The 25545-nt window shown below is 39.8% G+C and overlaps 1 long non-coding RNA gene across 1 annotated transcript in view; it reads right to left on the reverse strand.

The window, feature by feature from the left end:
• Positions 1-24633: 24633 nt before the first annotated feature.
• Positions 24634-25545, reverse strand: part of LOC122706222 — a 37928-nt gene continuing 37016 nt past the window's right edge. Inside the window, exon 3 of the long non-coding RNA XR_006344348.1 lies at positions 24634-24693. This is a non-coding gene — a long non-coding RNA (uncharacterized LOC122706222). The remainder of the gene's footprint in view (positions 24694-25545) is intronic.

Genomic DNA, 25545 nt, shown 5'->3' on the forward strand with positions numbered 1-25545 from the left:
TTGGGTGAATTAAATTAACAAATAGTAGAACATATGCACCATAGGTGGAAGTAGTCTGTTTTCTTTGCCATCATTCCCATATTGATTCACACAGGTCTGGGGCAAGAAGACATTCAAGAAATCTAGATAAAGAATATATCTACTAATATTTAATCACTTTAAAAATTCCCTCAAGTAAGATCTTCAGATAGGCAAAAGCCCCCCAAAAAGAAATTAATATTCAAAATGCTCACCACGCACTACCAAGTGAGCTGAATACAAGAAATATGAAACCATGTTTGGTCAAAAACGACTGACATGACCATGAAACAAACTTATGAATGCCCTCAAGTAACATGCAATCCTATTTCTCCTGGAGTTACCTATCCCATCTGTAAAAGCTACTGTGAAGTTGCCCCAAACAAGTCCCTTCCCCTAGTCCTTTGCATTTGCAAAGTTCAAACAATAATACATTTCTCTAAAATTATGGCACATAAATCTAAGTTCTTGGGAGAAGCAGAGCAGTAAAGGAAAGATTGACATCGTCATCTCACTTTTTCTCTTCTTCAAAATGAACCCTGGGTTCAGCAGTAACAAATATCAGCCTCTGACTTCCCTTCTGAGATGTCCAAATTCACAGGCTCATAGTTCCCTCAAGCAGAAAATAACTTATTTTCTCTGTGCTGTTATCATTCTCTTTCATTTTGGTTTGCAACTCCTTGAATAATATGTTCTATAACTGACCACAAAAGAGAAAGAGGAAGGGAACTGTGTGCAACCAGAAGCTTTGGGGGTGAATTGGACCAGTGATCAAAGAGGATAGTTTCTGGGCAACAGACTCAGTCTCATAGCTATTGTATAAAGACTTAAGTTACCTACCTAGTGGTTTTCAGTTGTTTTGGAAAAGGAAACTAGAATTTATGATTAAAATATTTTGGGGAGTAATCATGAGAACAAAGATACTTTAGCTTTCTTACTTCTCTCTCTACATATAATACTAGTACACCAAACAACCAGTCAACTTTCTGAGTATGTCAGGTGTGTTCAGTTCAGTTCAGTTCAGTCACTCAGTGATCTTTGACTCTTTGCGACCCCATGGACTACAGCATGCCAGGCTTCACTGTCCATCACCAACTCCTGGAGGTAACTCAAACTCACATCCATAGAATTGGTGATGCCATCCAACCATCTTACCCTCTGTTGTCGTCTTCTCCTCCCACCTTCAATCTTTCCCAGAATCAGAGTCTTTTCCAATGAGTCAGTTCTTTGTATCAGGTGGCCAAATTATTGGAGTTTCAGCTTCAGCATCAGTCCTTCCAATGAATATTCAGGACTTATTTCCTTTAGGATTCACTGGCTGGATCTCCTTGCAGTCCAAGGGACTCTCAAGAGTCTCCTCCAACACCATAGTTTAAAAGCATCAATTCTTTGGTGCTTAGCTTTCATTATAGTCCAACTCTCATGACTACTGGAAAATCCATAGCTTTGACTAGCCAGACCTTTGCTGGCAAAGTAATGTCTCTGCTTTTTAAGATGCTGTCTAGGTTGATCATAACTTTTCTTCCAAGGAGCAAGTGTCTTATAGTTTCATGGCTGCAGTCCCCATCTGCAGTGCGTCTGTAGCCACCCCCCCCCCGCCCCCCCAAATAAAGTCTCTCACTGTTTCCATTGATTCCCCATCTATTTGCCATGAAGTGATGGGACAAGATGCCATGATCTTTGTTTTCTGAATGTTGAATTTTAAGTCAACTTTTTAACTCTCCTCTCTCACTTTCATCAAGAGGCTCTTTAGTTCTTCTTTGCTTTCTGCCAGAAGGGTGGTGTCATCTGCATATCTGAGGTTACTGATATTTCTCCCGGCAATCCTGATTCCAGCTTGTGCTTCATCCAGCCTGGTATTTTGCATGATGTACTTTGTATATCAGTTAAGCAAACAGGGTGACAAGATACAGCCTTGATGTACTCCTTTCCCTATTTGGAACCAGTCTGTTGTTCCATGTCCAGTTCTAACTGTTGCTTCCTGACCTGTATACAGATTTCTCAGGAGGGAGGTCAGGTGGTCTGGTATTCCTATCTTTTGAAGAATTTTCCACACTTTGTTGTGATCCACACAGTCAAAGGCTTTGGTGTAGTCAATAAAGCAGAATTAGATGTTTTTCTGGAACTCTCTTGCTTTTTTGATGATCCAACAGATGTTGCCAATTTGATCTCTGATTCCTTTGCCTTTCCTAAATCCAGCTTGGACATCTGGAAGTTCACAGTTCACGTACTGTTAAAGCCTGACTTGGAGAATTTTGAGCATTACTTTGCTGCCGTGTGAGATGAGTGCAATTGTGCGGTAGTTTGAACATTCTTTGGCATTGCCTTTCTTTGGGATTGGAATGAAAACTCACCTTTTCCAGTCCTGTGGCCACTGCTGAGTTTTCCAAATTTGTTGGCATATTGAGTGCAGCACTTTCACAGCATCATCTTTTAGGATTTGAAATAGCTCAACTGGAATTCCATCACCTCCACTACCTTTGTTCATAGAGATGCTTCCTAAGTCCCACTTGACTTCGCATTCCAGAATGTCTGGCTCTAGTTGAGTAATCACACCATCATGGTGATCTAGGTCATGAAGATCTTTTTTGTATGGTTCTTCTGTGTATTCTTGCCACCTCTTCTTTTTTTTTTTTTCACCTCTTCTTAATATCTTCTGCTTCTGTTAGGTCCATACCATTTCTGTCCTTTATTGAGCCCATCATTGCATGAAATATTACCTTGATATCTCTAATTTTCTTGAAGGCATCTCTAGTCTTTCCAATTCTATTGTTTTCCTCTAACTTTCTGAGTATGTCAAGTGTGCTAGATACAAATTGATATCATTGTTACAGGGAGAGAATATGTTTAAGACATGGATATGATCAATGCCAGCACCCTGATACATGATAGAAACACACATACCAAAACATACACATACAAGATTGTCTTCTGGGTTAAAAGAAGAAAAAAACAGAAATAAATAGACATTATACCCATGCTGTCATAGATTATATGAATCTTCCTAGCTATTAATTAGTAATTATGAATTAATTACTTCCTAGCATTACTAGGGCCATGGGGTCCATGGGGTCGCTAAGAGTCGGACATGACTGAGTGACTTCACTTTCACTTTTCACTTTCCTGCATTGGAGAAGGAAACAGCAACCCACTCCAGTGTTCTTGCCTGGAGAATCCCAGGGATGGGGGAGCCTGGTGGGCTGCCATCTATGGTGTCTCACAGAGTCGGACACGACTGAAGCGACTTAGCAGCAGCAGCAGCAGCATTATTAGTAATGCTCCCTTTCCCTGTAATAGGAGGACATGATCATGTCCTACTGACATCAGATTTGGCCATGTTACTTGTTTTTACCAATAAAATTGAAACAGGAAGCCATGAATGTCAGTACTGCATTTTCTACCATTGTTTTTTCCAGTACTACGAGCCCAGATAGGGACTGCTCTTTTGGCCTGGATCCTAGTGCGAAGAGGCATAAGCAGAGCCACAATTCATGTATAATGTTAGTGAGAAATAAAATATCTTTTGGGAAGATAGTGAGATTTGGGAGTACTTTGTTACTGCAGCAAAACCTAAACATAAACTGACTACACACATATCTTGAGAGATCAAAATATTTCATATTCTATCACTTTGTTCTAGCTCCTTTCCTACTTCATATATTTTGTAATGTTCTTGTCTATTTATTATGTAAAGTTAAAATTCTTAAGATAGAATTCAAGATTACATATGGTATAGACCCTAATTCGGGCTTCTTTGGTGGCTCAGCAGTAAAGAATCTGTCTACAATGCAGGAACCACAGGAGACGCAGGTTCAATCCCTGGGTTAGGAAGATCCCCTGGAGTAGGAAATGGAAACCCACTCAAGTACTCTTGCATGGAACATCCCATGGACAGGGGAGCCTGGTGAGCTACAGTCCTTGGGGTCACAAAGAGTCGGACACGACTGAAGTGACTTAGCAGCGGCAGCAACAGCAGCAGACCCTGACTCATCTTTAGCTTCCTCTCCTTCCTTCTCTTTCACCCAATACAGTCATACTGACATATCTACAATTCATTCATTTCCCCAAGATTTTTAACCTCCATACTTGGTTCATAAAATTCCCTCTTGGAATTCTATCCACCTCATTCTTTACTTTTACTCTTCTACAAGGTCATTTCTACTTATTTTCAGCCCCATCTTCTTCTCCCTTAAATCCATCTAATCCACCAAAATAAATACTCTCTTTCTATTTCTTGGCACCAATGTAACATTAGACTTAACTGCAGTGCTTTTTGGCATTTCTGACACTAGAAGTTCCTTGAGAGCAAACTGCTATGTTTTAGAGATCTTTAGACCCCCAGCACCTAGTAGAGAGTCTGACATATAATAAGTATCTTATAAACATTGCGGAATTCATGAATAAATAAATGACTGAATGAGTTAATGGCTTTCTGTTTTCCTTTCACACTGGCGTGTAACTTCTTAAAAATTGTTGATAAATGATTAAGAGAAAAAGAAAAAGTAATTTATTTGAGTGCATCACCTTTGCTCTGAAATTAAAAAGCTATTATTATTATTATTAATATATCACTATATATAACAATATAACAATAAGATTATTTTATGTAATATATAATACAATAGTATTAATAATTAATCATTGTGTTATTTATTTTTTATTATTTTCCTTATTAGTGTCTCCTCTCATAATAAAAGGAGTGTTTAAACCCATGGAATAAACATTAAGGTATATGCTAGATGGCATCATCTCAATTGGAAATTATTCCTTTACTCTAATTTGGCTTTAACTTCTATATTAATAGTGATATTTACTTGAGTGCCTGAAGAATCTTATGCCAATCTTAGAGTTTTTTGCCATGTTTATTTTTGCATATTTTCCAGTATGACATCATCCTAACCCCATCAGTATGTTCTTCACTTCATCTAGAAGGTTAACTCTAGAAACCCAGAATAACCTTAGAAGGTTCCATTTAGCATTTATTTCCATCTACAGAACATAAATAATATCCCATGCTTCTCAACCAATTAAAGCTGCATTTCTGACCAAATCATATTGCCTTTGTCCTTTCCTATTGGAAATACTCAATGGGCTTAAAGGCATAAAGCCTGAATTCAAGATCGAACTCAACTATAAACTGGTTGTAAGACCCAGGTTGTGTCACTTTTCATTCTTTAAGTCTTTCATCTCTGAAATGAGAGTGAAAGAGGTGTGTAAAAATGAAATATATTTTATATTATAGCTGTGAGAAACAGATTAGAGTAAATGAATTCACTTACAAATTTAGAGGGGCTTCCCAGGTGGTATTAGTGGTAAAGAATCTGCCTGACAACTCAGGAGATGTGGGTTTGATCCCTGGGTTGGGAAGATCTCCTGGAGAAGGAATGGCAACCTACTTCGGTATTCTTGCCTGGAAAAATCCATGGACAGAGAAACCTGGCAGGTTGCAAAGAGTTAGACACAACTGAGCATTTGAACCATAAATTCAGAGGCAAAAGAGCGTTCTGATATTCAGATTTTGAATGAATTAAGCAACTGCCAGAAAAAAAAAAAGAAGAATCTTACTTAGGGCCTAAAACTGAAATCTAAAAATAGGCTGTAAAGTCAGATAAACTTGGGTTGGTATTTCAATTCTACCTTTTCTTGATCCTATGATCTTAGACAAGTTACCTGACCCATCTGGGTTTCAGTTTTCCCACATATAAAAAGAGAATAAATTGTTTCATCCTCCAGAATTCTTATTCAAATCAAATGTCTCCACATCCCACATCATGACTTCTGATTGCTCTAACCAAAATTTTGGAACCATATTTGATTGCTGTTTTTTCTTTCTTTCACATTCCACATCTCTTAGCAATAAATTCAGTATAAATATTGGATGCTTCCAGGGCATTACCTGGGTGACTCAGCTGGTAAAGAATTTGCCTGCAATGTAGGAGACCTGGTTCGCTTCCTGGGTTGGGAATATCCCCTGTAGAAGGGAAAGGCTCCCACTCCAATATTCTGACCTGGAGAATTCCATGTACTATCTAGACCATGGGGTTGCAAAGAGTCAGACATGACTGAGCAATTTTCACTTTCACACTCTTGAATGCAACCATTTCCCATAACTTTCAATAGAACACTTAATACTCACAAAAAACCTTATGACTTAATACTAGTGATGATGCTTAGGATATTAATGATAAAGCTAACAATTAGTACTTATCTGTCAGGGCTTCCCAGGTGGTAGAGCGGTAAAGAATTCACCTGCCAATGCAGGAGACATAGGTTTGATCCCTGGCTTGGGATGATTCCCTGGAGAAGGCAGCAGCAACCCACTCCAGTATTCTTGCCTGGAAAATTCCATGGACAGAGGAGTCTGGTGGGCTACAGTCTATGGGTCACGAAGAGTCAGACACCGCTTAGCAACTGAGTATGTACACATGCGCTTATCTGTTCAGCACTGTTCTAAAGAATTGGGCTATCTCACTTTCCTTATAAAAACATTATGAAGTAGACACTATTTTCATTCACGTTTTACAAACGAAGACAATGCAGGACCAAGAATTAGCTTATTTTACTCAAGACCTTAGAACAAGTAAGGGAAGTTCTGGTATATGAACCCAGGCATTTTGGTTCCAGTACTCTTCACCTGGATATACTGTGCTATCTTCCAAATAAAAACAAGTCCTTGGAATCCTAGAGTGAAGAGAAGAACACTGGAATTCAAGCCAAGGCTGCACACTTTCAAAGAAATGTGGCCCTTGAATTCAGGAAATATGGGCTTTAATTCCAGTTTCATTACTTTCTGTCATCCGTGTACTTTCTGAATCTGTCTGAGATTTAACTTCCTCATTCAGACTTGAAAGTTTGGTTTTCATCTAGGACATCTGTGGGTGCCACACCAATATCCATTTCTCTTTATTCTTTCCTGGTGGTACTTCAAATTTCTCAGCTATACATATAGGCAAAGCATTAACTGAACTCCAACCTAGGCATAGGCCTTTATCTACAGGAAAGGACTGCCCATGAGGAGATGTGACCTTCAGTAAAGAATCACAATGCCTATCAACTTATTAGGTAGCAAACTGATAGAAAAAGTCCCCAACTTCACTTTTTGCTGCCCATCAGTTTCCTGCTGAACTCAAGTGGAAACCAGTGGGCAATAGAGGCTAGCGCTATAGTCCATGAAGATCAGCCTCCCAGCAGAGATACACAAAGCCAGATAGAAAAGAATGGAGCATGGATAAGAAAGGACAAATGAAAAAGATTCAGCATAATTTAATTGTCAATATAAAGTCTGAATGCCTCGGAATGCCAAACCTCCATCACAGAGGGGAAAGGAAAAGAAAAGCCAAGGGACTCCTTGAAAATGAAAATCCACACCTCAGGATATTATAAGAAAACACATTTCCTTTCAGCTTAATTAATAAAAGTTGATTGTGTTATAGTGGCAAAGAGTCCTTTCAGCATTATTAAACTTTTACTTCTCAGCCGTGGCATTGGCATCTGTAACAGTCCTCACAGATCTGAATTTTGCCAGCAGCTCACCTCAGTCAGTCCTCATGCTTGTTTATTGAAAGTCTTTTTCATCCGCACTAAATCACTTCTGGCCTGGCAGTCGCTGTTCACATAAAATAGGGAACCAGGCAAAGACTGAACTGATAATAACTCCTCCTTGAAGAAAGTACCTAGAGGTTCCATAATTGGTTTTCTTGATAAAAATAAGTCTCTTCAATTTTCCTCATCACTTGTGCTGTCTATAGCCACCTGCAATTTCAATTGAGTCACCATGTAATACTTGCTTTCAAACTTACCCTTTCAAGTGTTTTCTGTCTGATACCTTGATCACCCTTACTCTAGTTTATCTTATCAATAATTAAAGTGTTTCAGCCTTTTCATCCAGCCAACCCTGCGAATTACATTTTCTTGGCGAGGGAGGGGAAAATTTAAGATTTGCTTTCATTTGAGTTTCATGAAACAGAAAGAACATTTCTTTCTCTGTATAACTCTTTTGCCACTAGACCAGAAATAAGAATGGTCCCAAATTTATCCTGGGAGACCTCTATTCTGTCTCACATGTACACCCTGCAGATTCAAGATAATCTCTCTGGATGGGAAGGAGTTTACAGGGGAAATCTCTGCACAATGATTCCTTCCAAGCACCTTTGTGACAAATCGTCTTTAAATTTTAAAAGCTGAAATGTCAAGATCTGATGGGACTGGCCTCAAAAGTGAATAAAATTGCAGTTACTACATGGGGCAACACTTTAATGACCCCTAAGGAAATGGAAAAGATGGAAATAAGATTGTTATTTGGGAGTTAATCAAATATAATCAGTACAGAAATATAATATAATCGGTACAGAAATGCATCAAAGCAGATTTATGCAGTTATCATAAGCAAAACTGGCTGTCAAGAGTACAAGCACAGGGTCAACAGCAACTATAGTAACATGAGCAACAGATTAGAAAACTTTTAAATCAATGCACAGCATGTTAGATACTGTGTATAGCACTTACCATGATTATTGCACTTAATTCTAACAAAACTCTATGAGAAAAAATGGCACATGCTTCTCTTGTTCTAATGAGAAAATGGAGGGCCACTAAACAACTTACTTGCTTGTTTGCACAGGTAGTAAATGAGAGTCAGGACATGAAAATTTAAACCCACTACAGTCTATATATCCAATCGAAGAGGAAGCACAGACAGTGGAAACTCTGCAAGGCATGTGATGGTAGATTTTCACAAGATAACACAGCTGTGAAATAAGTACCCATCCCCACTGGAAGGCCCCTTCCTAGTATGGAAATAGACACAGCAGCCTGTATTGAACTGAAGTTATTAAACATAGCAATCCCAGAGCTGGCTTCCCCTTCTCTGATTCCAGGCTCACCACTGGTCCTTAATAATTCAGTTTCTTCTATAACTTTGCTACAGGAAAACAATGTGTTGAATCTAATGGCATTACAATTACTTGCTGCAACCAGCCACCACCCTTAAATCCATCATAACCATCTTTCATATTCTCTTGACTATTGTTAGCGAGTAAGGTAATAATACCTTAGTCTTGTAAAGTATTAGTGTGAGTTTGTTTTATACACCTTCAGAAACAAGACATTGACAAGGGTGAACTAATGGACCTGTGAAATGGACATCTAATGTTTTTCTCTTCCTGGATCAGGAGACAACTTCTACCACCTCACGACTGAGGAGATATTCCATTCCTTTTGAAGCATGGATTTTGAATGGAAGTTTACAAACTTTTGCAGATTCAATCTCCCTTGCCACAGTCAGCAGCTGACACACACTGGGCCTATCATAGTATTTAATCTACCAACCAAGTTGTGAGTCCAGAGTATACACTCATACTGCAAATGGAACATGTCTCTAGGACTGGTCAACCTGGTATTGAGAGAGACAGCGCACTTCACGTTCTTTCCTGAGATGGTACTATGTGACTTCAGAGCCACAGCAGCCACAGTCTCCATGCTGTGGAAACAAACCAGTCTATAAAGTGTTAGTTGCTCAGTTGTGTCCAGAGACAGTCCAATCTCTGGACTGTAGCCCACTAGGCTCCTCTGTCCATGGGATTGCCCATGGGTTGCCATTCCCCTCTCCACAGGGTCTTTCCAATCAAGGGATCAAACCCAGGTCCCCTGCATTGCAAGCAGATTCTTTACCATCTGAGCCACCAGGGAAACCCAAGTCAGTCTACGGTAATAAACAAAACTGCACATAGAGAAAACCAGAGGAAAGAAAGAGAAGATCAACTTACCAAGCATGACGATTGTTTCCTGCCCCCGCTACACTGCTACCCTGCCCTCAGGTAAGCAAAGTGTCTAACTATCCTCCTTTTATGCCAAAGTTAATTAACCAAAAGATTGCTGAGTAATACGTATGTTAATCTAAAGATCAAACATCGATCAGTATGGCCAGGACCACCACATACCATTGTATATGCTGAGTCAAAGTAAGAAGCAGAGGCCAAAATCCAGCCATGTGATTTGGTAGGAGGGAGACCCCACGCAGATGTAGTGATTTTTTAGAAATTTTCACAAATCATCCTAATCACAGGGCTAATATTGGCCCTGAGTGAAGTTGTTATTGTGTAGTCACTCAGCTATGTCCAACTCTTTGCATCCCGCCAGGTAGCCGGCCAGGCTCCTCTGTCCATGGGATTTCCCAGGCAAGAATACTGGAGTGGGTTGCCATTTCCTTCTCCAGGAATTCTTCCAGACCCAGGGATCAAGCCTGCAGCTCCTGCATTGACAGGCATATTCTTTACCACTGAGCCACCAGGGAAGCCCTGAGTGAAGTTAACAAAATAAATATTAATTTGTAGATCCTCTTGGGAGGTAAGTATACTGAGAGTACCCAGACCTTATCTGACATTTCTTTTAACTTAAATACCCCATGTGGAAACAGTGACAGACTTTATTTTGGGGGCTCCAAAATCACAGTAGATGGTGACTGCAGCCATGAAGTTAAAAGACGCTTGCTCCTTGGAAGAAAAGCTGTGACCAACCTAGACAGCGTACTAAAAAGCAGAGACATTACTTTGCCAACAAAGGTCTGTCTAGCCAAAGCTATGTTTTTTCCAGTAGTCATGTGTGGATGTCAGAGTTGGACTATAAACAAAGTTGGGCCCCAAAGAATTGATGCTTTTGAACTGTGGTGTTGAAGAAGATTCTTGAAAGTCCCTTGGACTGCAAGGAAATCCAACCAGATCATCCTAAAGGAAATCAGTCCTGAATATTCATTGGAAGGACTGATGCTGAAGCTGAAACTCCAATCCCCACCAGATGCGAAGAACTAACTCATTTGAAAAAACCCCGGTGCTGGGAAAGATTTAAGGCAGGAGGAAAAGGGGACTACAAAGGATGAGATGGTTGCATGGCATTACCAACTCAGTGGACAAGAGTTTAAGTAAACTCAGGTAGTTGGTGATGGACAGGGAAGCCTGGCGTGCTGCAGTCCATGGGGTCACGAAGAGTCAGACATGACTGAGCGACTGAACTGAACTAACTGAAATATCCCCATGATTGCGTGATTGAGAGATGTCAACAGTTGAAGATGAAGTACCAAAGAGCTACGCACACATCCCAGATCCTATTTTGTTGCTATGTGAGAAAACTCAGCCAGGTATCTTTCTCAAAAATCAGGAAAAGAAAGCATATTCTAATGTGATGAAATTTCTCACAGATGTAGAATGCTTGACAAACATCACAGATTCAGCTGACAATTCTTTGGTTAGATATGATTTTCTTGTAAGTTTCAGGAGATAATATGTACATGTGAATGCCCATGCCAAATTCCCCATGCAAGCCACATGATCCGTGCAAATGCTCAGTCACTTGGGTGTGATACTGTGTTTCCAAGTCCACAGGCTACACTTATCCTATTTCCCAGGTATCCTAAAAGAGTTCTGTTGTTGCCATTATGGTGAGTAAGCCACTCATGTCATAACAGCCTATCACCACCAGCCACCACCCTTAAACTTGTCACAACTATCTTTCATATTCTCTTGACTATTATTAGGGAACATAAAAGAGATGGAAAGTGGGCTGCTGGCTTTTCCAATTACCCAGTGAGTCACTTAATCTTTAAACTATACAGGGAATTGTAGAAAGGATGATGATTTAAACATTGACTGCATTAACAAGCCACCAAATAGGGAAATAGGTCACAATTCTTATTATGCATGTCAGTCAAATCTCTTACCAAATACCATCACTGGAGTGCCTCTAAAAAATAGCTGATGATATCCACTTACATTTCCATCCATTTGGATTAATCACTAATGTTAGCTAGAAGATTGTATAACATAATGACTGAAAGAACAGGCTTTCTAGTTGGTACATGACCTTGGTAAAGTGATTGACCTCAGTCTCCTCATTGGTAAAGTGATGATAATAGTGGTACCTATACTATAGAACTATAAGTACATATAATGATAATATAGAGTGTCAAGACTCATTCCTAACATATGGCAAGGACTCAGTCAGTTTCAGCTCTTATTAGTTTGCACATATTTCATAAATATTTAAGCTTTATCATATGTTGATTATTATATTAAGAAATGAAGAAGGAAAATATAAAAATGAGTAAGACAGTCTTACTCTCAAAAATACATATTCTTTAGTAGGGTGAGAAAATACATAAACAATTAGCTCTAACAAAAAGCAGAATGTAAAGTGTTAAATGGAATGAAAATTCACATTCTAAATAACTTGCTACGGATATTCCAGGTGACTGATTCTAACTGGGGCTTTATAAAAGCCTTCTCTTTAGGATGTTACAATTTAGGTACATGATAAATATTAGGTGATGGAGTTAAATGAGATAAAACATGGAATAAGAGAAAGAAAATGTCCATAGACATCCTTGATTAACTCCCTTTTACAGATCGTGACCCACAGTAGGTACTTGGTTAATCCTCACTGAAACAATAAAATAAATGTTATATGTCCTTGCCATGGGTCAGTTTATGACATCGGAGCCTGCTCTGAATTTGGATGTTCATCAACCTGAACCCTCACAGTAAACCTACCAGCAAGAAAAATCAGAAGAAACCTACACTTGTGATTATAGCAGCAGCCCTGAGGCTTCTTTCTCTTATGCAAAAGTTATGTTTCCACGTCAAAATAAAACAAAATAACAAAACAAAACCTCTTGGATAATAGGATATTGAAAGAGTCAGAAAAGAGAACAACTCTGGAAATTCACACTAATGTATCCTCATCCTCTGGTTTCCTTGCATTCGTCTCCACGACCATGATGCTGAGAAAATGCTTCCATCATATCAAGAGTGTTGTCACTGGAAGGGAACTCAGAGACAGTCTTATCTCCCCTGACTCCATTCTCTAATTGCACAAATGAGGAAAAGAGGAGGCAAGTTACCCATCCAGGGTGCCACAGCCCAAGAGGTGCAGAACCAGCTTTCAAACACAGCTCTCCAGCTTCAGAGGCCAGACCCTTTCACCACAGAGGACTGCATCTCTCTGAAAGGTCAGTTCCTTCACTCCTTATTACATCTTGGGGGTTTCTGCTGCCTCCTAGAAGTACTGACTTAACTGACTCTGAGATGCCTGGAGACCTCCTGTCATCAGCCTTTCACTCAGCATCAGAACTTCCCATTTGGAAGCCAGGTTGAAGAGTTCGGTCCAGGGGCTGGCTGCAATGCTGCAGGCATCATTCACGCATGGACCTAGCAGATGGAAGCACTTCTGTGTGTGGCCTCCTGTGTGAGGCCGCACAGAAAGTGGGATAAGAACGCTGGACACATAAAGGGCCTCATTTATAAAATGTTTCTCAGAGCAGTAGGAGAAAGGAATTGGAATTGAGATTGTAAATGGTGCCTCTCTGCTTGTGTTTTGCTTTTTTTTAAAACCATTTCTAGCTGCAAATGGCCCTCATCTAAGGACACAAGTATTGAATGAAAGCTATTCAAAACTTACAATTATATTCAGATTAGATGATGGTCTTCCCTTTCCTATCTCAAAATTCTCCTGAACCTAGTCCCTATTAACCTAGTTCAATCACATTTCAATTTAATAAACATCTTAATTAGCACTTATATGTCTATTTTCATGCTGTGAATTATAAGGTTAATCAGGTTCTTTTATTCTCCAACCCTCCTCAGACTCAGACCTAATTTAGAAACCTATAACCAAAGGGGGCCTTGAGAACATTCAGGTGCAGCCTGCAGTCTTTACAAAATGAATCTGTAAGGCACTCAAGATTGGAAACTGTATGTTATTTTCACACAGATTTCCAGCATTAAAGACCCTTTGGTTATGTGTCTTGGGTTGTTACCACTCTGATAGTCAGAATGGACCTCTGTATTTCCTTTGAAAACCACACTCCTTTTTAAGTTTGTGCCCTGTATATTCATTGGAAGGACTGAAGCTGAAGCTCCAATGCTTTGGCCACCTGATGTGAAGAGCTGATTCATTGGACAAGACCCTGATTCTGGGGAAGATTGAAGGCAGGAGGAGAAGGGGACAACAGAGGGTGAGACGGTTGGATGGCATCACTGACTCAATGGGCATGAGTTTGAGCAAACTCTGCAAGATAGTGAAGGACAGGGAAGCCTGACATGCTGCAGTCCACAGGGTCACAAAGAGTCAGACTCGACTTGGCAACTGAACAACAACAGCCTTCTTCTAAGTTTCATACATTAGAGAAATGACCAACTGTCATACGTCTAGTTGGGTCTCTAGGATTTCTTCCAGCTTGCAGATTTTATGCCCCTATCAAACTCAGCATCTCCCACATAAACTTGAAAATAATAATTAAGTCTGCCCGCAGCTTCTCTAAGCTAAGCCACCACTACTGTTTACAGAGTGTTCATTTACTTAGTATACGCCCTTTACCAGGCACTATGGATGGCTGTAGGGATGCAGAGTTGAAAGAAAGTCTCTAAACTCCAGAAGCTCATGGTCTAAATAATGGAGAGAAACAACTAACCAACATAGGCTAGAGATAAGCGCATGTGCCACGGAAAGAACTGAGGCAAAGCATGAAACTCAGGATGGACTTTCACTGCCAAATAGACAAGGTGATCAAATGTCCAAAGGTGACAACTGAAAGGTGTGAGAGCAGAATGGATTCATGTGTGAGGAAAGAGGCAGGGAAAGTGGTTCCCACCCAAGATTGTAAGGCAGGTAGGTGCAGCATGATAAAAAGAAGCAGGTAGGGACACAGACAGAATCAAACTGAATGAGTAAGAAGTAGGAGGCCTTTATGATGATGAATACAAATCACAGAAACCAGGCCCACATGGAGCACTTGGGCCTGGGCACTTGTCAAGAGAGGACACAGAGATAAAATCATGTTTCAGGTTTAAATTCAAGGCAGGTGGGGAGGAAGGTGGATCTGTTTGTTAGGGTCCAGACAGTGAGACAGAACTCATCCATCCTAGTTCAGTAGAGGTACTTCAATAGCATGAAGCTGTTTAAAAGGTCTAGAACAAACTGGAATCCAACAAGGAGACACAAGGCAATCCCAATTTTATCAACACCAGAGCCACAGTGATACCTGGGCTTGCAACATAAAGAAATGTATCTAGGAGTGGACGTTATCAAAGCCCAGTAGGCAGGGCCAAAAAGAGGGGCTTTCACAGCAGGATCTTGAATTGCAAAGGAGACAGCATCTGGCAGAGATGTCATGGGAGCAGAGGAGTGAAGGAAAGAACATTCTATTTTCTTCCTCTGACCATCCAATCTCTTGCCAGGGCTTCTGTTATCTGAATTTAGCAGGAAGCCAGCTGGCAAGTAAATCTTAGAAATAACAATGGTTGGCCCTTCAAAATTCAGGGCAGATCAGAGGACAGGAGAGGAAGGACTGTGAGAGCAAATAGGCAAAGGATAGACAGAGTGAATGGGAAATCAGAGCAGATGAAACCAGAATTCACAAATGTGGATTTGAATAGTGGACCAAGAAGAGGAGTGACTTCCCTGGCAGTTCAGTGGCTAAGACTCTGTGCTTCTAATGCAGGGGACATGGTTCCCATCTATGGTTGAGAAAGACTCTGCAAGCCATGCAGCCAATAGAAGACCAAGTGAACCAAGAAGAAAACTCATTCAGAAACAAACAAAAAAATGGTGCAAGTGGTTAAAGATTCCTTCTTTTTCAAAAATTTTTCACTTTGTATTTTATTTACAACAGACACTCAACTGTGTCATCTTTATGAGTTAATTACACAGAAACATCTTATGTTGCTATAAGAATGGCCTATGAAAGTCAAAACCACAATGAGATATCACGTCCTACTGGTCAGAATGGCCATCACCAAAAAGTCTACAAACAATAAATGCTGGAGAGGGTGTAGAGAAAAGGGAATGCTCTTGCATTCTGTTGGTGGGAATGTAAATTGATCTAGCCACTACGGAAGACAGTATGGAGATTCCTTTAAAAGCTAGGAATAAAACCACCACATGGCCCAGCAAGAGGGTCGGACATGACTGAGCCAGTTCACTTTCACTTTTCACTTTCATGCATTGGAAAAGGAAATGGCAACCCACTCCAGTGTTCTTGCCTGGAGAATCCCAGGGACGGGGGAGCCTGGTAGGCTGCCATCTATGGGGTCGTACAGAGTCTGACATGACTGAAGTGATTTAGCAGCAGCATGGCCCAGCAATCCTACACCTAGGCATATACCCTGAGAAAACCAGGGTGGAAAAAGACACATGTATCTCATTGTTCATTGCAGCCCTATTTACAATAGCTAGAACATGGAAGCAACCTAGGCCCATCAACAGATGAATGGATAAAGAAACTGTGGCAGGTATACATAATGGAATATTACTCACCCATAAAAAGGAATACATTTGAGTCAGTTCTGATGAGGTAGATTAACCTAGAACCTATTATGCAGAGTGAAGTGAGTCAGAAACAGAAAGATAAATATCATATTCTAACACATATATATGGAATCTAGAAAAATGGTTCTGAAGAATTCATTTACAAGGCAACAATGGAGAAACAGACATAGAGAATAGACTTATGGGCATGGGGAGCGTGGAGGAGAGGGTGAGATGTATGGAAAGAGTAACATGGAAATTTATGTTACCATATATAAAATAGATAGCCAATGGGAATTTGCTGTATGATGCAGGAAACTCAAACAGGGGCTCTGTATCAACCTAGAGGGGTGGGATGGGGAGGGAGGTGGGAGGGAGGGTCAAAAGGGAGGGGATGTATGTATACAGACTGGTTCCAAATAGGAAAAGGAGTATGTCAAGGCTGTATATTGTCACCTGCTTATTTAACTTATAGGCAGAATACATCATGAGAAACACTGGGCTGGATGAAGCACAAGCTGGAATCAAGATTGCTGGGAGAAATATCAATAACCTCAGATATGCAGATGACACCACCTTATGGCAGAAAGTAAAGAGGAACTAAAGAGCCTCTTGATGAAAGTGAAAGAGGAGAGTGAAAAAGTTGGCTTAAAGTTTAACAGTCAGAAAACCAAGATCATGGCATCTGGTCCCCTCACTTCATGGGAAATAGATGGGGAGACAGTGGAAACAGTGTCAGACTTTATTTTGGGGGACTCCAAAATCACTGCAGATGATGATTGCAGCCATGAAATTAAAAGACACTTACTCCTTGGAAGGAAAGTTATGACCAACCTAGATAGCATATTAAAAAGCAGAGACATTACTTTGCCAACAAAGGTCCATCTGGTCAAGGCTATGGTTTTTCCAGTGGTCATGTATGGATGTGAGAGTTGGACTGTGAAGAAAGCTGAGCACTGAAAAATTGATGCTTTTGAACTGTGGTGTTGGAGAAGACTCTTGAGACTCCCTTGGACTGCAAAGAGATCCAACCAGTCCATCTTAAAGGAGATCAGCCCTGGGTGTTCATTGGAAGGACTGATGCTGAAGCTGAAACTCCAATACTTTGGCCACCTCATGCGAAGAGTTGACTCACTGGAAAAGACCCTGATTCTGGGAGGGATTGGGGGCAGGAGGAGAAGGGGATGACAGAGGATGATATGGCTGGATGGCATCACCGACTCAATGGGCATGGGTTTGGGTAGACTCCAGGGAGGCCAGGGAGGCCTGGCATGCTGCCATTCATGGGGTCGCAAAGAGTTGGACATGACTGAGCGACTGAACTGAACTGAACTGATGGCTGGTTCATGTTGAGGTTTGATAGAAAAAAAAAATTCTGTAAAGCAATTATTCTTTAATAAAAAAAAAAAAAAGAATGGCCTATGAAAGTAGGGTGATTGCCTTAAAGAAGCATAAATGTAAGTGGCCCAGAAACTTTTACAGAGAGCTTTATGAAGAGATGACTGTGTCTTTAAGTCATGAGAGAAATAATAGCGACATTAATTGAGTGCCTAGTACAAAATATATACTCTACTGGACACTTTGTATGTACTATTCCTAAATAGTACTAGCATAATCACACTTAATTGTGAAAACTGGGGCACAGAAAGTTTAAGTCAACTAAGGTAAGACAACCAGTAAAATGGTAAGTGAATATCAGAATTCCAGTCCAGCTTAACTCTTAAATTTGTGTTCACAACATTAAACCAACCCCATCCCAGTACATTATAATGAGTGATTTCAAATCCATTTATTGAAAGAGAGAGAGAGAGTAGATTTAGTAGCTAACCACAAGAAACTGGAGCCAGGTGGGTTGGAGTCATTAGGGCTCTGCCACCTAATGACTGAGTCACCTTAGAAGACGTGTTAGTATCCTGCTACTGCTATAACAAGTTACCACCACAAATATAGGGGCTTTAAACAACATTTTAAAAAAAAGTGTAGTTCTCGAGGCCCTGTGTGAGAAATGAGTCTCACAAGGCTGCAATCAAGGTAATGGCATGGATGGTTCCTTCTGGAGGCTCCAGAGGAATTTGTTCCTTGCTTCTTCCAGCCTCTGATGGCTGCTGCTATTCCTAGACTCATGGTCACATCCCTCCAAACTGCTTCTGTTGTCCCGTCATCTCCTCTACAGTCATGTCTGCTCTGCTTCTCTTTCATAAAGACACCTGTGATTACATAGGGCCCCTCAAGATAATCCAGGATAATCCCCTCAACACAAGATTCTAAATTTGATCATATCTACAAAGTCCCTTTTACAACATAAGATGATAGTCACCAGGCCCATGGACTAGACCTGGATATCTTTGGGGAACATTATTCAGATTATCACAGGAGAGTTTTTTGTTTTCTTCTTCTTCTTTTTTAAAATAGGGAAAATAAAACCTACCACTCAGCACTGTTATAAAAATTAAATGAATTAATACATGCAAATCGCTAGGGCTGTCATAACAAATACCATGGACTGGGTGGCTTAAACAATAGAAATGTATTTTCTTACAGTCTGGAAGCTGTAAGTCTGAGACCAAGGTGTCTGCAAGGTTGTTTTTTCTGAGGCCCATCTCCTTGGCTTGCAGACGGCTTCCTTCTCCCTGGGTCATCACTTCATCTTTCCTCTGTGTTTGCACAGCCCTGGTGCCATGTGTATATCTAAAGTTCCCCTTCTTTTAAAAAAAAAAAAAAAGTGGTCAGATTGGATTAAGGATCAGTCTGACAGCTTCATTTTAATGTAAGCACCCCTTTAAAAGCACTATTTCCAAATAAAGTCAAACTCTGAGCTTAGGGCTTCAACATATACATTTTTGGGTGAGATGATTCAGTGTATAACAACATTTTAAGAACAATGACAATAATATTTCAATAAATGTTGACTCTATTTTTGAACTGTGCTTCTATCTTTCCAAACAAATGAATATGATATCCTCCATTATCAAGGTTTGTGAGAAAAAGGATTACTGACTTAGTTCATGCAGTACCTCAATTGACTGGGACAATTACTGGTCCATAGTAGGAATGTGTATTAACGTTCTAGGACTGCTATAACAAATTACCACAAACTGGTACCTTAAGAAACAAAAATTTATTCTCTCACAGGTCTGGAGGCTATAAGATTGAAATCAAGGTGTTGGCAGGGCCATGCTTCTTCAGAAGGCTCTAGAGAAGAATTCTCCCTTGCTTCTTCCAGCTTCTTGTGGCTGCTGGCAACCTTTGACATTTCTTGGCTTGTAACTGCATCCCTCCAACTTCTGTCTCCATCATCACATCTTCTTATAACAGCAGCTGTTATTGAATTTCAGGCCTACCCTAATCCAGCATGACATCATTTTAATGAATTACATCTGCAGCAATCCTGTTTCCAAATAAGGTCATTTTCTGAGGTTCTTGGTAGACATGAATTTTTGAGGGACACTAGTCAATCCAATAGAGTACTTAATAAATATTTATTTGCATGAATGAATGTATTAACTCTGTTTTACCCAACCAAATGGGCTTATTCTTTCAAGCAGTTAAAAAAAGTAAGTCAAGAAAGCAGATTGGCTGAGATTCAAGAGTGTGATGCTTGGTAGGAGAAATCTCTTCACATTTGACCGTGGTTAGTGGCAGTCAAGAATGAACTCAAATCCAGACTGAAATGAAGGGTCATATCTTCTTGTCTCTCCACACATAAAAACAAGCAAAGGTTTGAGGGGTTTAGCTGGAATTAGAAAACTAATGGTCGGTTTCTATGTAGGCTTTAAACCGGACTTTCTGGTCATGAAAATTCATTAATTAAGGAAATTTATTTTGAACAAAAAAAGCACATATCAATTCTTGTGGCCCACAGCAATTAATTAAGGACACTGGGAAAGCTTCAAAACAACCATTTACTTCACTTTGGGGAGAGCAACATTATTTTATTGACTTGAACCTTCTGTGTGCAATTATAGCAAAAAGTTGGAGAGGTACTTTACAATATAGACTCTAAAAATATCCTACATAGGTGTGTGCATGACTAGTAATTAGTCACTGCTTTCTCCATCTTATAAGCCAAAGTAGGATAGATAACATATATTAATAAAGCATTAGTCAATGCAGAATGGCTAAAAATAGGCTTAATCGAAGGTTGCAAATAGAATGGAGCTGAGTCCATATCTATCACTATTACTTCTCTCTCCATGTGTGTGTGGCCTCCATGAAAGATACAGTTAATATTCTGTAACAGAGTAAAAATAATTATAATCTAGATAATTCTCCACCTAGAAAATAATCATTTACTATTCTTATTCTCTATGTAAAATTGCAGCTAAAGAGGATTTTAAAAAACTCTAGTCAAAACAAATATTAATGGGTACTAATATTTTACTGATCATCAGGGTTCTGGTATGTATTTCCCTTTCTATTCATGCTTTGTCTCCTATTTTTTCCACAAGCATTTATTTCTATATGCAAATCAGAAACCAACATCACACATCATCTCCATTGCCATAGCATCTGGTGTATTCCAGTAGCCAAAAATGTCTGCTTCAAAGAGGGAGTTAAATGCCCCTAATGTGTGTGATTCCTCAATATAATCCTCAATTATCAGAGGTAGAAAGCAATTTCTTCTGACTTGAATAAATCATTAGCTTATACTGCACCTAAACTTCACAAATTAGCATCATCCCATAGTTTGGGGTATAGAAAGGGATCAGGCTTGACCTAAAAATAATATTCAGCTGGAGGATAAAGAGGAACAAGAATCATACCATCTCTTCTGTGCTGCTTCTATTGCTGAGGCTCAACTGCTAAAGGCAGACTGATCTTTCGGAAGCAGCAGACAGATTGCTCTGAATTTGGAGAGCTAGTTCCAAACACACACAGTCCTTTGGATATTACATTTAGGATAGTAGTCTGTGAGGCTATGCCAAGAGGCATTGCAAAGTTGACCATTTCAGCTTAGTAATCTCTGATCTATTGATTAGAGAAGTTCGGCTGATAGGGAGGGATGGTTGGGGAGTGGAGGAAGAGGATGGAAAGCCTCCAGACCTGAACTAGGAGAGAGATGAGGATTAGATTCTCTCAGGGAAATAATATGGATTTAGAGTATACTAGTCCATCCCCTTGATTAAAGAAATTAAAAATTTCTATGATAAAAAGTTTAAAAAAAATTGTATCATACCATGCCTTTTTTGCATCCCTGACAAATATCACTCCCTCAGAGAGACACAAATTACTAACATCAGGGCAAAAGTGCCCATAAAAAAATTCTCAAAAGATAAATTCATGCCTGTATTAAATGTGCAAGGGAATTTCTCTCTGTGCTTCCAGAAGTGTTAAACGTATTTGATTTCAGGTCAACTCCTTTGGAAAGTTGTTTAGCTACTTAATAAATTGTGTCATTTCTTATTAACTTCTCTCTGTCTCTGCCAGAATTTTAGGCTCTGACTCTTGAATTCTAGGGGATTCCCTGGTGGCTCAGATAGTAAAGAGTCTGCCTGCAATGCGGGAGATTCAGGTTTGATCCCCGGGTTGGGAAGATCCCCTGGAGAAAAAATAGCAACCCACTCCAGTATTCTTGCCTGGAAAATCTCAGGGATGGAGGAGCCTGGTGGGCTACAGTCCATAGGGTTGCAAAGAGTCGGACACAACTTTGTAACTTCACTTCACTTGGATTCTACTAGACAAATCTATCCAGTTTTCTTTTTTTTTTTTTTTAATTTTTATTTATTTATTTATTTATTTTTGTCATACATTGATATGAATCAGCCATAGATTTACACGTATTCCCCATCCCGATCCCCCCTCCCACCTCCCTCTCCACCCGATTCCTCTGGGTCTTCCCAGTGCACCAGGTTCGAGCACTTGTCTCATGCATCCAGCCTGGGCTGGTGATCTGTTTCACCATAAATAGTATACATGCTGTTCTTTTGAAATATCCCACCCTCACATTCTCCCACAGAGTTCAAAAGTCTGTTCTGTATTTCTGTGTCTCTTTTTCTGTTTTGCATATAGGGTTATCGTTACCTTCTTTCTAAATTCCATATATATGTGTTAGTATGCTGTAATGTTCTTTATCTTTCTGGCTTACTTCACTCTGTATAAGGGGCTCCAGTTTCATTCATCTCATTAGGACTGATTCAAACGAATTCTTTTTAATGGCTGAGTAATATTCCATGGTGTATATGTACCACAGCTTCCTTATCCATTCATCTGCTGATGGGCATCTAGGTTGCTTCCATGTCCTGGCTATTATAAACAGTGCTGCGATGAACATTGGGGTGCACGTGTCTCTTTCAGATCTGGTTTCCTCAGTGTGTATGCCCAGAAGTGGGATTGCTGGGTCATATGGCAGTTCTATTTCCAGTTTTTTAAGAAATCTCCACACTGTTTTCCATAGCGGCTGTACTAGTTTGCATTCCCACCAACAGTGTAAGAGGGTTCCCTTTTCTCCACACCCTCTCCAGCATTTATTGCCTGTAGACTTTTGGATAGCAGCCATCCTGACTGGCGAGTAATGGTACCTCATTGTGGTTTTGATTTGCATTTCTCTAATAATGAGTGATGTTGAGCATCTTTTCATGTGTTTGTTAGCCATCTGTATGTCTTCTTTGGAGAAATGTCTGTTTAGTTCTCTGGCCCATTTTTTGATTGGGTCATTTATTTTTCTGGAATTGAGCTGCAGGAGTTGCTTGTATATTTTTGAGATTAATCCTTTGTCTGTTTCTTCATTTGCTATTATTTTCTCCCAATCCAGTTTTCATATTGAAAGAAAGTGAGTGTTAGTCACTCAGCCGTGTCCGACTCTTGAAACCCCATAGACTGTAGCCCCACCAGGCTCCTCTGTCCATGGAATTATCCAGTCAAGAATATTGGAGTGGGTATCCATTCCCTTCTCCATGGGATCTTCCTGACCAGAGATTGAACCCAGGTCTCCTGCATTGCAGGCAGATTCTTTACCATCTGAGCCACCAGGGAAGCCTTTAGTTATTATAAAGAGCTTTCCTTTTTCTGAAAATAAATGCTCAAATAGCTTTTGCTGACATAATGAAGAACCATAGACAACTCTACCAAATCCTTCATCATCATTTTTCTTCTTATGCTGAAAATGATTTGTGCAAAAATGGGCAGCATTGGAAGAGTCAATACTTTTATGCTTTCAGACATTGTTTTATACCAATAAGATGTTTGTGCAATCAGATAATGAAAAAAATAATATCAGGGGGAAATGGGATTTATGCTTATCTTCATTTATGTTCCCTAAGTTACAATTTCTTAGACTCTGAAGCCATTCAGGGTTCACCATCTTGAACTCCCACATTATGATCTACTTTTTGGAATTGTGTTAAAAAGCCAACTAGTTTCATCGGCTCATTTGCCTTGTAATACGATGTGTGACAATCAGATAACTTTTTTTTTAATTCCCCAGCAAAATCTTTGTTAATTTCTGGTGTTCTTGTCCTTTCATGAAAAACTAATGATGGAGACTCAGAGAGATGGTTGGATATCTAGCTCTCCTTAATGACATCTTTTTCAAGTTTTCAGTCCTAAACACAGGTACTAGAATCCAAGCAAACTAGTTTATCTGTATGACTTGGACAATGGCCACAGCCATTCAGAAAAATAAAAAATCAGACCTTGTAAATAGCTGTTTTTTCCGATTTTAAGAGTCAGTTTGTCCTTTGGTTCATTTAAGTTGTGCATTTTAAAGAAATTCAAATCTTACCAATTCTCTGTGTATTGGTTTAATGGCATCCACCCCCCAAAATTCATGTCAGCCCAGAACTTCGCATATGATTTTATTTGCAAATAGGGTCTTTGCAGACAGAATTAAATCGTGGTCATACTACATAACAGTTGGCCCCCATCTAATGACTAGTGTCTCTATAAGAAAACAAAATACAAAGAAACCTCAGAGGAGGCCACGTGATGATGGAAAAAGAGATTGGAATTATGAATCTAAAGCCAGGAAACACTTGAGGATTGGCTGTGCTCAGCAGAAATGAGGGAGAAGCAAAGAACACTCCTACCCTAGAGTCTTAAGCGAGATCATGGCTCTGCCAAAATCTTCATTTTGGACTTCTAGCCTCCAGGACTGTGAGACAATGTATTTCTGATCTTTTAAGCCACCTAGTATGTGCTACTTAATAGCAACAGCCTTCAGAACATGATCCAGCCTGTGATTTCATCTCTATTCTGTAACCCTCTTCACTCAAGTTACTCTGGGAATCCAAAGCTGGAGGCAGTTTTATGGTTTCTCCAGTTAGGAAGAATCTGTTCCCAGCAATTCCAGAGCCTCCCTCCTTACCATATTTCTTTCCCTTTATTGAAGAATGCATCAAAGGCAGTGACCTCTAGTCTCCTGAGAGATCAAGTCCAGAAGGAATTCTGAAATAGAATCATAGTGTTATTTTATTTTAAAGTTATCCCACAAATTATTATTCTCTTAATTAACCCCAAGCCAATAAAACAAATATCTGCTGATCTGTGATGATGCCCAACAGTGGGTAATGACAGGTTCTTCAGCGGCTCAAAGAAGCAAAAAGTAGGCAGTTTCTCTCCTTATTGGCAGTTCCCAAAGATACTGGCAGGGGTGTTCATCATCATGACTCACAGCAGCCTCTCTTCAAAATGGTGTCATTCCAGTGACTGACAGAATCTAATGACAGTTACTTTTGATCTCAGCACTGGTGGTCATTGCCAGACATAAAGGTTCCTAATGTTGATTTCATTCTGTGATTTTTGTAGGTTCCCTTTCATGTCCTTTTGGTGTATTTCACTTCCTCAAGTAGTGTTTAAGTCTTTAAATAACTGAACATCACAGTGTAACCACCTCAGTATCATATACAGAGGCTGTGGGATTTTTGACCACAAGGGTGATAGGAAATCACATTGATGCTCATGGAATCATCTGGAAAGCTTCTTTAAAAATGAGATTTCTACATTGTACCCCAAGGAATTTGTAAAGGGCCTGAGGACTGGCTTATTTTTATGCAGTAGGACCATCCATAATACAGAGTTTGAGAGGCTTAGATCTAATGGCAGCCTAGAGTGTTCCATGAAACTAACTTGATGTAGGGAAGTGAGTATCAATAAGAGCTCACAGGTCCACTTCACCAGTTAGCTTCTCATCCAGATCTATACATGCATTAAAAACCTGTATCACATAAAACAAAACTAGCTATTGTCCAATAGTTCACAATCAATGTACCAGTTAAATTCTATTAGTAATTCTGGATA

Source organism: Cervus elaphus, chromosome 1 (genome assembly GCF_910594005.1).
Source record: "Cervus elaphus chromosome 1, mCerEla1.1, whole genome shotgun sequence".
NCBI lineage: Eukaryota > Metazoa > Chordata > Mammalia > Artiodactyla > Cervidae > Cervus > Cervus elaphus.